Raw genomic sequence first — 9,118 nt, forward strand, 5'->3', positions numbered from 1 at the left:
TTGCCTTGACTGAGGATGAGGCTAAGGCAGCTCCAGGTACTGTCATTTCTGGTAACTGTACTCTATGTGGTTTTATAGCACGAGTGTTATTTGATACCGGAGCATCTCATTCCTTTGTTTCTCACGCATTTGTCATTTCGCATGATCTTCGCACCACTAGTATGAATTCCAATCTATCTGTTGCTACTCCGATGGGCAAAATGATTATCACTGATAATGTGCTGTTCAATGCGGTTTTGTTTCATGAGGAAAATGTTCTATATCTGAATCTCATAGTCCTACATATGCATGACTTTGATTGTATCGTTGGTATGGATGTTTTGACTGCAAATTGTGCCACTGTTGACTGTTATCGAGGAATAGTTCGTTTCAGGCCTAGCTTTGCTCCTAAATGGAATTTCTATGGCCGTGGTTCTCAAGCCAAGATTCCTCTAGTTTCTGCCATTGAGATGAACTGATTGTTAGATTCTGGTCATGAAGGTTTTCTGGTTTATACTGTTGATCTATCGCAAGATGAGCGACGAATTTATGATATTCCTGTAGTCCGTGAGTTTCCTGATGTGTTTCCAGAAGAGATTCCTGGTTTTCCACCAGAACGAGAAGTTGAGTTCAGTATCTAATTAATGCCAGGAACGGAACTCATATCTCGAGCACCATATCGTTTAGCTCCTGTTGAGCTAAAAGAACTGAAAGAGCAATTAAAAGATTTATTGACTAAATGTTATATTAGTCCGAGTTCTTCACCGTGGGGTGAACCGATTCTATTTGTCAAGAAGAAAGATGGAACGATGCGGATGTGTATTGATTATCGGCAACTGAATAAGTTTACTGTCAAGAATAAATATCCACTCCCTAGGATTGATGACTTATTTGATCAGTTGCAAGGTATTTCGGTGTACTCTAAGATTGATCTCCGTTCTGGGTACCATCAAGTGCGAGTTAGACAAGAAGATGTGCCGAAAAAAGCTTTTCGCACGAGATACAGACACTTTGAATTTTTGGTTATGCCTTTTGGTTTGACCAATGCCTGCTGTGTTTATGGACTTGATGAATCGAGTATTTCGTAAATATCTCGATCGTTTTGTAATTGTATTCATCGATGATATTCTTGTCTATTCTAAGTCTGAAGAAGAACATGCCAAACACTTGAGGATAGTTCTTTGAATTCTTCAAAAGAAGCAGTTGTACGCCAAGCTATCCAAGTGTGAGTTTTGGTTAGATAGAGTTGTGTTTCTTGGCCATGTCATATCTCAACATGGTATTTCTGCCGATCCAAGTAAAGTGGAAGCGGTTCTGAATTGGGCACGACCGACCAATGTGCCAGAGATTCGTAGTTTCATGGGTTTAGCTGGTTATTACCGGAGATTTATCGAAAATTTCTCAAAGATTGCTAGACCTATCACTCAACTGACTCAGAAAAATCAGAGATTCATTTGGTCTGATGAATGTGAGTCAAGTTTTGTCGAGTTGAAGAAGAGATTGACTTCTGCACCAGTTCTTACCATTCCAAGTGGTTCTGGAGGATACGTTGTTTGTACCGACGCATCAAATCGAGGATTAGGTTGTGTACTGATGCAGCATGGCAGAGTTGTGGCCTATGGTTCTCGTCAGTTGAAACCGCATGAGTCTAAGTATCATGTTCATGACTTAGAATTGGCTGCTATTGTTTTTGCTCTCAAGATTTGGAGGCATTATTTATTTGGGGAGCAATTTGTAATTTATTCTGATCACAAAAGCTTGAAGTATCTGTTCTCTCAATCAGATCTGAATATGAGACAGAAACGTTGGATGGATCTTTTGAAAGATTATGATTGTGAGATCCAGTATCATCCGAGAAAAGTGAATGTCATTGCCGATGCTTTGAGTCGTAAGGTTGTTGATATTAATTTATCCTCGATTCATGTTTCTAAGTTACATGAGGATATTTGCACTTCTGGGTTGGATTTTCAAATCCAAGGTAATGTTGTTTGTGTATCTCAGATTTCTGTTGAGCCAGAGTTGATTCAGATTGTAAAGTCAGCTCAGAAAACTGATGATCAAGTTCTGAAATCTTATGAGTTAGTATCTCAAGGACACCAATCTGGTTTCTTAATTCACTCGGATGATTCTCTTCGATTGAATGGTAGATTGGTTGTCCCAGATATTCCTGAATTGCGTACAGCCATCCTTAAAGAAGCTCATTGTACTCGATATAGTATCCACCCAGGAGGAAGGAAAATGTATCATATTCTACGGCCTCAGTTTTGGTGGAAGAATATGAAAAAGGATGTGGCTGAGTTTGTGTCTCGTTGTATGATCTGTCAGCAAGTCAAATCAGAACGAATGAGACCTGGAGGATTACTGCATAATCTTGAGGTTCCTCAGTGGGACTGGGAGCACGTGGCTATGGATTTTGTCACGCATTTGCCACGTACTTCTCGTCATTTCGATGCCATTTGGGTGATTGTCGATAGATTATCTAAGTCGGCACACTTTATTCCGTATGAGAGCACGTATTCGTACAAGAAAATGGCTCGTCTGTATATTGAAAATGTTGTGAGACTTCATGGAGTTCCAGTTGCAATAGTCTCAGATCGTGACCCTAGATTCACATCAAAGTTTTGGACTAGTTCCTCAGTGGGACTGGGAGCACGTGGCTATGGATTTTGTCACGCATTTGCCACGTACTTCTCGTCATTTCGATGCCATTTGGGTGATTGTCGATAGATTATCTAAGTCGGCACACTTTATTCCGTATGAGAGGACGTATTCGTACAAGAAAATGGCTCGTCTGTATATTGAAAATGTTGTGAGACTTCATGGAGTTCCAGTTGCAATAGTCTCAGAACGTGACCCTAGATTCACATCAAAGTTTTGGACTAGTTTCCAAAAAGAAATGGGTACACGACTTGCGATGAGTACTGCGTACCATCCTCAGACAGATGGTCAGACAGAGCGTACAATCCAAACACTCGAGGATCTGCTTCGAGCAGCGGTCATGGATTTTAAAGACAGTTGACAGGAAGCTTTACCACTAGTAGAATTTTCATATAACAACAGTTTCCAGGTGACTATTGGTATGGCTCCTTTTGAAGCTTTGTACAGCAGACGGTGTCGATCACCTCTTTGTTGGGATGAATTTGGTGAGAAGCAGTTGACTAGACCTGACATTGTTCAGGAAATGCATGATAAAGTCCAGTTGATTTGTCAGAGAATGAAAGCTGCCCAAGATCGTCAAGCTAGTTATGCTAACAGACGTCATCGACCTCTAGAATTTCAAGTTGGAGATTTTGTGTTTCTGAGGATCTCTCTGTTCAGAGGTGTTGTTCGTTTTGGCATGAGGGGTAAGTTGTCACCTCGTTTCGTTGGTCCCTACGAGATTGTTGAGCGTATTGGGACTTGCGCTTATCGTTTGGATTTGCCCCAGTCATTGTCTGGCATCCACGATGTTTTCCATGTTTCTATGTTGCGTAAGTATGAGCCCGATCCGTCTCATGTGATTCAGCCTGATGAGGTTGAACTTGATCCGTCTATATCGTATACTGAGTATCTTGTTTGTATATTGGATCATAAAGATAAAGTTTTACGCAATAAAGTTATACCACTTGTACGTGTTCAGTGGTCGAGGCATAGGGTAGAAGAATCAACGTGGGAAACAGAAGAGAAGATGAGATCATCTTATCCATATCTGTTTGATTCTTAGTAATGTATTGTTGGTTTCGTATCATGTGTAAGATGTATGTGTATAAACAGAAATTTCGAGGGCGAAATTTGTTTTAAGGGGTGGAGAAATGTAAGGTCCTGAAATTAATTATTCGGTAATTTTGGCATAATTAGAATAATTATTGAGTTGTAAATTAAAATAATTATTTATGCCAACTAAATTCAAGAAGTGTGTTAAAAATATGTATTTTAGAATATCGGAGTTAAAACGATATAAAAATACATATAAAGATTGAAATAGCACACGAGCAAATAAATGCAAAACCAAAATTATTGGGCATGTGTTACTATTTTTTTTAGTAACTAAATATACATATACATACACACAACTTATCCTTGAGAGAGAGAAGAGGAAGAGCCAATTTCCCAAACCCATTCCCGTAACCCACCTCCATTTTCGTCACTTTCAACACCTTCAAATTTGAGAGGCCATAACTTTACCGTCCGGCGTCGAAATCTCGAACGGTTTGAGGGGTTTTCTTCCTTACCTCAGTAGCTTCATTTTGAACCTTGAATCGCCACTTTTGATGCTCGTTTCAGCCCAAATCAAGGCATATTCGTAGCTGCTGCTGTTGGTTCGATTTAGGTGAGATTTAAGTTTAATTCCTTGGAATTTTGTTGTGTGTTGGAGTGGGTTCTAAGCCTTGTGATTTCCCTTTAACTCCAGCTCGCTTTCTGAATTTTTCCAGCTAGTTTTCTGAATTTTTCAGCTCGTGAATTGTAACTCCGACGAGTTTCCGGTGGGTTATCGCCTCGAGACCGCTAGCGACTAGAGTAAACTTCGACCTTGTGAGTTCTTAGTCCGAAATTTCAGCTTCTAAGCGTGATAGTAGGCTGCCAAAATTTGGATTTTTACCCATTTCGATTTAAATTGTTTTCGTCGTTCGAATAGCGTTTTATTGACATATTTATTGGATAATTGTTGTAGGTTCGGTCATTGGAAATCTTCGAGGTATATTTTGGCGAGCCTATTAAGTATATCGAATTGTTGTGTTATATTTAAGGATGTTATAGTATGGTTGTTATCATTGGAATTAATCTAAGGATTATCGAGTTTATAATGGTTGGAATGTAAATAATGATGAGTTGTGGAATTATTCAGCTTATTTTATTATTTTAGGCTAAGAAAGTTCAGTTGATCATTCTTGAAGATCATTTTCGTGGTATAGGTATGTTACAGCTTTGTAAAACATAAATTATGTTTAATTGTCATTCTGTGTTACATGGATCGTGTTTATGATTTGTTGACTGTTGTAAACTGTTAAATGCCTTCGTTGTGATCTATGTTTATTATTATGACATATTATTGGAATTTAGCATCGGCCATACAGCTATGACATTCATGTTGAGCCCTATCGTTCTTGTTAGCCATTGTTGATATCCGTTGTTATCTGGCACTGTTGTTTATCTCGGGATCATTGTGTAGCTGATAGGCCTATACACATGAGACCGTAGATGTGATTGAACAATCCCGTGGTTAGTGCAGCCTTTTGAGGTAAGCGCTGGGGTTGTGTCATCTAGTTCGTTATGTTGTGTCATCCATTTATATCGTATCAGCTGTATGGAGGCCGAGTCAGGGGTGTTATTTTAGCACAACTTGGCATACCTCGCATACTTGGCAGGGCGGTTTAGCTGCATGACGATGTAGCTCCCCTGTGTTGTTGCTCGAGCATTATTCCAGTTGTTATCGTACCGTTTGTTGGCTCCTGTTATAACAGTTATTCGTCGAGCCTTTCATGCATTGCATATCGCATTTCATTATATGATTATGCATGATTTATGTTATTGTTGTTATTGTTGGACTGTTTTATACCAGAATTCTAACCTCAGCTGTTTAATGGGGGGCTACTGTGGTTGCTATTGGGCACCATGGTAGATCTCCCGAGTCGTTTTGCACAATGGGCCGAGGTTCCGCCAGTGGAGCTCGGGATTGAGGTTGGATTGCTTTGTTCTGTTCAGTGGAGTCTCTCAGTTAGTCTATATGTATGTCTTGGGTTTGTTTCAGTCTTGTATTGTAGTTTATTTTCCGGGGATATGCCCCGTGTATTTGTAGTAGTATTTGGTTGTTTTGTGATGTTCTGAGTCGACTCTGTGATGTTTATGATCTGGTGAGTATTTTGTATGTTTTAATTTTTGTTTAGTCCTTGCCAGCGGCTATAGGTTGTTTAATTTCGGTTTTGTTTTAATGAGTCTAGTGGGAGTATATTTTGATATAAATTGCTGCTTGAGTTTTTCGGGATGTCCTATTTATGGGGAAGTCATGCCGAAATTTTTCTAGGCCATGAGGTCCGTTTTAAAGTATTTTAAACATTTTTCCGCTGCAATTTTAAGTCAAACCATTATTGTTTGATCATTAATTGTCATTAGAGTAAATGGGCCTCACACCTTAAAAGACTAACATATTGGAGACAATTTGACCATGGAAATGAGATTGTAACAGTGTTGTGTCTATCTTTCAATTGTTCTGAAATGATTTGATTTGCTTTTGAACTGCTCTGAATCATCTGATAACTTCTGTCTCATATTCGATTCGTTTGTATTATGATAAGTTAAAAGTAATAAGTTTTGAAAGTTTGTTAAAGAAATGCTTTAAAGATTAAGTTCTATATGTATCATTGGAAATCGATCGACCCTCAGTTGCTGAATCTTTCCCAAAACACTTACCCCTTACAAATTTCAGATAAGAATGAAGAGCAACTAAACGAGGAGGAACAAGAAGCGTTATGGGGATGGTGACTAGAGTAAACTTCGACCTTGTGAGTTCTTAGTCCGAAATTTCAGCTTCTAAGCGTGATAGTAGGCTGCCGAAATTTGGATTTTTACCCATTTCGATTTAAATTGTTTTCGTCGTTCGAATAGCGTTTTATTGACATATTTATTGGATAATTGTTGTAGGTTCGGTCATTGGAAATCTTCGAGGTATATTTTGGAGAGCCTATTAATTATGTCGAATTTTTGTGTTATATTTAAGGATGTTATAGTATGGTTGTTATCATTGGAATTAATCTAAGGATTATCGAGTTTATAATGGTTGGAATGTAAATAATGACGAGTTGTGGAATTATTCGGCTTATTTTATTATTTTAGGCTAAGAAAGTTCAGTTGATCATTCTTGAAGATCATTTTCGTGGTATAGGTATGTTACAGCTTGGTAAAACATAAATTATGTTTAATTGTCATTCTGTGTTACATGGATCGTGTTTATGATTTGTTGACTGTTGTAAACTGTTAAATGCCTTCGTTGTGATCTATGTTTATTATTATGACATATTATTGGCATTTAGCATCGGCCATACAGTTTTGACATTCATTTTGAGCCCTATCGTTCTTGTTAGCCATTGTTGATATCCGTTGTTATCTGGCACTGTTGTTTATCTCGGGATCATTGTGTGGCTGATAGGCCTATACACATGAGACCGTAGATGTGATTGAACAATCCCGTGGTTAGTGCAGCCTTTTGAGGTGAGCGCTGGGGTTGTGTCATCTAGTTCGTTATGTTGTGCCATCCTGTTATATCGTATCAGCTGTATGGAGGCCGAGTCAGGGGTGTTATTTCAGCACAGCTTGGCATACCTCGCATACTTGGCAGGGCGGTTTAGCTGCATGACGATGTAGCTCCCCTGTGTTGTTGCTCGAGCATTATTCCAGTTGTTATCGTAGCGTTTGTTGGCTCCTGTTATAACGGTTATTCGTTGAGCCTTTCATGCATTGCATATCACATTTCATTATATGATTATGCATGATTTATGTTATTGTTGTTATTGTTGGACTGTTTTATACCAGAATCCTAACCTCAGTTGTTCACTGGGGGGGCTACTGTGGTTGCTATTGGGCACCATGGTAGATCTCCCGAGTCGTTTTGCAGCATCAGGCCGAGGTTCCGCCAGTGGAACTCGGGATTGAGGTTGGATTGCTTTGTTCTGTTCAGTGGAGTCTTCCAGTTAGTCTATTTGTATGTCTTGGGTTTGTTTCAGTCTTGTATTGTAGTTTATTTGCCGGGGAGATGCCCCGTGTATCTGTAGTAGTATTTGGTTGTTTTGTGATGTTCTGAGTCGACTCTGTGATGTTTATGATCTGGTGAGTATTTTGTATGTTTTAATTTTTGTTTAGTCCTTGCCAGCGGCTATAGGTTGTTTAATTTCGGTTTTGTTTTAATGAGTCTAGTGGGAGTATATTTTGATATAAATTGCTGCTTGAGTTTTTCGGGATGTCCTATTTATGGGGAAGTCATGCCGAAATTTTTCTAGGCCATGAGGTCCGTTTTAAAGTATTTTAAACATTTTTCCGCTGCAATTTTAAGTCAAACCATTATTGTTTGATCATTAATTGTCATTAGAGTAAATGGGCCTCACACCTTAAAAGACTAACATATTGGAGACAATTTGACCATGGAAATGAGATTGTAACAGTGTTGTGTCTATCTTTCAATTGTTCTGAAATGATTTGATTTGCTTCTGAACTGCTCTGAATCATCTGATAACTTCTGTCTCATATTCGATTCGTTTGTATTATGATAAGTTAAAAGTAATAAGTTTTGAAAGTTTGTTAAAGAAATGCTTTAAAGATTAAGTTCTATATGTATCATTGGAAATCGATCGACCCTCAGTTGCTGAATCTTTCCCAAAACACTTACCCCTTACAAATTTCAGATAAGAATGAAGAGCAACTAAACGAGGAGGAACAAGAAGCGTTATGGGGATGGTGACTAGAGTAAACTTCGACCTTGTGAGTTCTTAGTCCGAAATTTCAGCTTCTAAGCGTGATAGTAGGCTGCCGAAATTTGGATTTTTACCCATTTCGATTTAAATTGTTTTCGTCGTTCGAATAGCGTTTTATTGACATATTTATTGGATAATTGTTGTAGGTTCGGTCATTGGAAATCTTCGAGGTATATTTTGGAGAGCCTATTAATTATGTCGAATTTTTGTGTTATATTTAAGGATGTTATAGTATGGTTGTTATCATTGGAATTAATCTAAGGATTATCGAGTTTATAATGGTTGGAATGTAAATAATGACGAGTTGTGGAATTATTCGGCTTATTTTATTATTTTAGGCTAAGAAAGTTCAGTTGATCATTCTTGAAGATCATTTTCGTGGTATAGGTATGTTACAGCTTGGTAAAACATAAATTATGTTTAATTGTCATTCTGTGTTACATGGATCGTGTTTATGATTTGTTGACTGTTGTAAACTGTTAAATGCCTTCGTTGTGATCTATGTTTATTATTATGACATATTATTGGCATTTAGCATCGGCCATACAGTTTTGACATTCATTTTGAGCCCTATCGTTCTTGTTAGCCATTGTTGATATCCGTTGTTATCTGGCACTGTTGTTTATCTCGGGATCATTGTGTGGCTGATAGGCCTATACACATGAGACCGTAGATGTGATTGAACAATCCCGTGGTTA

The 9,118-nt window shown here is 38.3% G+C and overlaps 1 long non-coding RNA gene across 1 annotated transcript; it reads left to right on the plus strand.

Moving 5' to 3' along the window:
- Nucleotides 1-6,442: 6,442 nt before the first annotated feature.
- On the plus strand, nt 6,443-7,917 carry LOC142551101 (uncharacterized). Its single transcript, XR_012821486.1, has 3 exons — nt 6,443-6,838; nt 7,547-7,779; nt 7,867-7,917. It is a non-coding gene; the product is annotated as an uncharacterized LOC142551101 (long non-coding RNA).
- Nucleotides 7,918-9,118: the final 1,201 nt, after the last annotated feature.

This window comes from Primulina tabacum, chromosome 7, assembly GCF_025594145.1.
Source record: "Primulina tabacum isolate GXHZ01 chromosome 7, ASM2559414v2, whole genome shotgun sequence".
Lineage (NCBI taxonomy): Eukaryota > Viridiplantae > Streptophyta > Magnoliopsida > Lamiales > Gesneriaceae > Primulina > Primulina tabacum.